General features: G+C 49.2%; 1 long non-coding RNA gene across 1 annotated transcript; it reads left to right on the top strand.

Moving 5' to 3' along the window:
- The first annotated feature begins 1,751 nt into the window (after positions 1–1,751).
- LOC119322178 lies at positions 1,752–3,406 on the top strand. The gene is made up of 3 exons (XR_005155444.1): positions 1,752–2,173; positions 2,261–2,575; positions 3,348–3,406. It is a non-coding gene; the product is annotated as an uncharacterized LOC119322178 (long non-coding RNA).
- The last annotated feature ends 310 nt before the right edge of the window (positions 3,407–3,716 follow it).

Below are 3,716 nucleotides of genomic sequence, written 5' to 3'. Positions count from 1 at the left end.
ATAGGTCCACGCGCTTAGCACCATTTCCTCCTGGGGTCACCAATGTTTATTTGCTAATTAATAGCATTCCATGCAATGAACTAGCCATTGCAAGTCATTAAAAGCATGCACACCTCTCATCTCTTATTGGTTGATACGTATGTCAAGAAACAAGAAACAAGGTAGAAGTTAATGCACCGCGCCTAAGTGTTTTGGGACTATTTGGTTTTCGTAAGGTGACTTACACACCTAGACGGAGGGAGTAGTATAGACCTGTAAACAGGAAAGGAGTATTTGCCTTTCTAGAGATTTCAACAAGTGAGTAGACTTCGGCTAAAAAAAAACAAGTGACTAGACTACACCGTGTGCAGTACCCCCTCCCCTCCGGTTTATAGGGCTCAAATCTCAAATCTCATGAACCAAGGCATTTTGCGATTGGAGGAATGTATCTCGTACTTTACAAAACTACCCTAATTAAACTCATGCATTAATTACGTAGTTCTCTGTTTTTCCTCTCCGCCTTGGTCGCGGTGCACAATATTGATCACTCCTATATGACTAGCCGCTCTATCTACATGCGGGACATTTCAAAGCATCTGTGCCCGCGTGCCATCCACCAAATCACAGCGAGGTGCTACAGTCAAGACTCACCTGTCACCCCGGTGTTGCCGTCATGACCCGTCATATCACAAAACCCACACCTTTACCAGCAGTGGTAAGGTGGCCTCCAAGTTGGACTGGACGAAGCAACCATCATTTCATTGGAACGCTCGTTCAAGCCCTTTCTTACCTTTCTTGAAGAAAACCTCACTCCAGGCTACTCACTTCTGCCATTTTTCTTCTCTACCGACGAAGGAAAGGTGGGCGAATCAGTTATGCTGCTATATTTTCATTCCAATAATCTTCTTTTTGCGAAGCACCGACTGATTCTCACATCCTATTCTTTTCCCGTTTTCATTACGATTGTGGTTTCCTTTCGATTGCTTTTTGTTTGTCAGTTCATTGATGGATCCTGGAGCACTAGGCAAAGAGTTGCTGGCGGACAACCCACTGGAGACAGCGATCTCCAGGAAGCGAGCACCGACCAATGAGTTGACCATGTTGGCGGGCCAACCCATGGAGACGAAGAACTCCACGAAACAAGCACTGGCCAAAGAGTTGAGGACGTTGGCAGACGAACTCCTCAAAGAAAGTTGGAAGAACAGCAAGGGCCCCTGTAACGCCCCGGATACAACTTTCCATATTCGTAACTCCAACTCTTGCCTTTTCCGGAGATGCGATATGTTATTTCCCTCCATGGTTGGGTTTTTGTTTTTTTGTTTTGCATTTTGTTCATGTCTTGCATTTCATCATGGCATCATGCGCTTTGCATCGGCATTGTTTTCGTAAAACTTGCATTCATTCGTCGTTGCCGTTTCTCCCTTTGCCTTCATCACCTTCCCTCGGATCGCCTTGCTCGCGCTGACCGTTCCAGACCAATCGGGTTTTTGCTTCCCTCTTGACCGTGAAGACCAAACCCCCCTTGCGTGCGTGTCCGAAACTTCCCCAAACCCGACCCGGGTTGTCGTTACTGATGAATCCGGATCAACCCCAAACATCCCTAAAACATCTGCGTTTATTTGCTGGACTCCCCTAAGCAATTTATTCTCGACCGTCGGATTTTGATCGGATGATCCAACTCCCCTCTTTTTTCATATATATATATATAGTCTATTCCTAGTCCATTTTGGACCTAACCCTATTTTCTAGGGATCCTCCCCAGTCGCCGCCACTTCATTTTCTCGGGATCCCTCCCGATCCAAATCCTCCCCGACAGCCTCCCTCATCTTGCGCGGTTGACCAATCGGGTCGCCCGAGCCCCGAGCTCCTCCGCTATTCCCTGCCCGAGATCCTCGCCGCGCCAGTATCCTCGGAGGCCCGAGCCTCCCCGTGCTCCTCCACCTCGCCTCGTCTCCGGCCACCTCGCCTCGCCGCCGGCAACCACCACCAACAGATGAGCCCCGTCGCCCTCTGCCTTCGTCCTGCACCGCCAGCAGCAGCAGCGCCCCGCGCTCATCACCTCGAGCCAGGAGCCCCTCGTTTGAGCGCCAACCGCCTCCTCCCGCTCGTCACCTCACCGCCTCTCCGCACGCGCGCCTCCCTCCGGTCGTCGACCGCCCTGCCGCTGGAGCTCGCCGGAGCAGCCTCCCGCCAGGTTCTCCCACTCCCTGCCATGTCCATATTTTCTCCTTTCTCTGCTTCCTCTGGATGCCCCTCACCTCCCCATCTCTTCCCCCTACAGGAGCCCATGGCGCCATCTCCATGGAGCCAAGTCGCGCCGCTGGAGCCCCATCCCTGCGCCCAGATCCGCCGGACCCTGCCGTTCCAGTCCCGTTCCGATCGATCCCCGACGAGGCCGCCTCGCCGGAGCTCCTGCCGCATCACGCCGCATGCACCGCCGCTGCCGCTGCGTCCTCTGCTTCTTCTGCAACGAGCAGGAGCAGCTGGCTCGTCGTCCCGTTGACCGCGCCCCTGGCCAACTCCATCAGGGCCGCTCGGCCTCAAGCCAGCCGGCCTTCTTCCCCTGCCACCTCACCGACCTGGGCCTCAGCCCGTGGTGAGCAGCCCAGATCCAGCAGTTTTGGCCCGCGTAGTGTTTTTTTTCTTGTCTGCGATTTTAGCATTATCCAGTGATTTACAGATTTGCAGGAAAAAACCCTAGACTCCATGCATATAATACCTCATGAACCGTGCATCATATGTAAATAATTTATATATGTAAAATGCTTAGAATTTTGTGTAGATTAATAATTTGCAACTTTTATCCATGTTAAAAATGTTTAACTTGCTGTTTGTTTAAATTCGCTAATATGCCATGTTAAAATGATTTATTTCATAACTAAATAACCGTAGCTCGGTTTTAAATGTTCTTTATATGTAAATGGGGTGGAAAAATGCATAGATTAACTTGATGCACTCATCTTGCATGTCTAACAACTCTAAAATATGGTTTAGGGCAGAACAGTACCAAATTCATAATTTGCATATGGGGATTTTCCGGAATTGTTGTTTGTTGTTTTCGGCCTCATTTAAACTTGCCTAAATAGTTGGATTACTAATGTTCCACCTCTTGCCATGTTTAACAACATTTAATATTGTTGAGTACCTAAACGGGAGTGAACGAAATAATTGAATGTGGTGTTTCGTCAATATGCAACTCATTGCATATTGAGCTCCACTTAACTTGTAGTATTGTTTGTTGCACTTTGCCATGCCATGCTCTTTAAACCGGACATGCATCATACTTGTTTGTGCATCATGCCATGATTATGCTTGTGTGTTTACCATGTTGATTGCTTCTTTCTGGGTTGCCTTCGATTTCGTTCCAGAGTTGTGAGGATTCGTTCGACCACGTCCGCTTGTCTTCTTCATGGACTCGTTCTTCTTCCAAGCGGGATTTCAGGCAAGATGATCGCTACCCTGGATCTCACTACTATCATTGCTATGCTAGTTGCTTCATTCTATCGCTATGCTGTGCTACCTATCTATTGCTTATCAAGCCTCCCAAATTGCCATGTCAGCCTCTAACCTTTTCACCCTTCCTAGCAAACCATTGCTTGGCGGATGTCTCATCCGGTGTTGCCCTGAGAACGAGATATGTGCAGCTCCTATCGGGATTGTCGGCGCATCGGGCGGCTTTGCTGGTCTTGTTTTACCATTGTCGAAATGTCTTGTAAACCGGGATTCCGAGTCTGATC

This window comes from Triticum dicoccoides, chromosome 6B (assembly GCF_002162155.2).
Source record: "Triticum dicoccoides isolate Atlit2015 ecotype Zavitan chromosome 6B, WEW_v2.0, whole genome shotgun sequence".
In the NCBI taxonomy this organism is placed as follows: Eukaryota; Viridiplantae; Streptophyta; class Magnoliopsida; order Poales; family Poaceae; genus Triticum; species Triticum dicoccoides.
The sequence above is the reverse complement of the archived record's forward strand: the minus strand, read 5'-3'. Positions and strand labels throughout refer to the sequence as shown.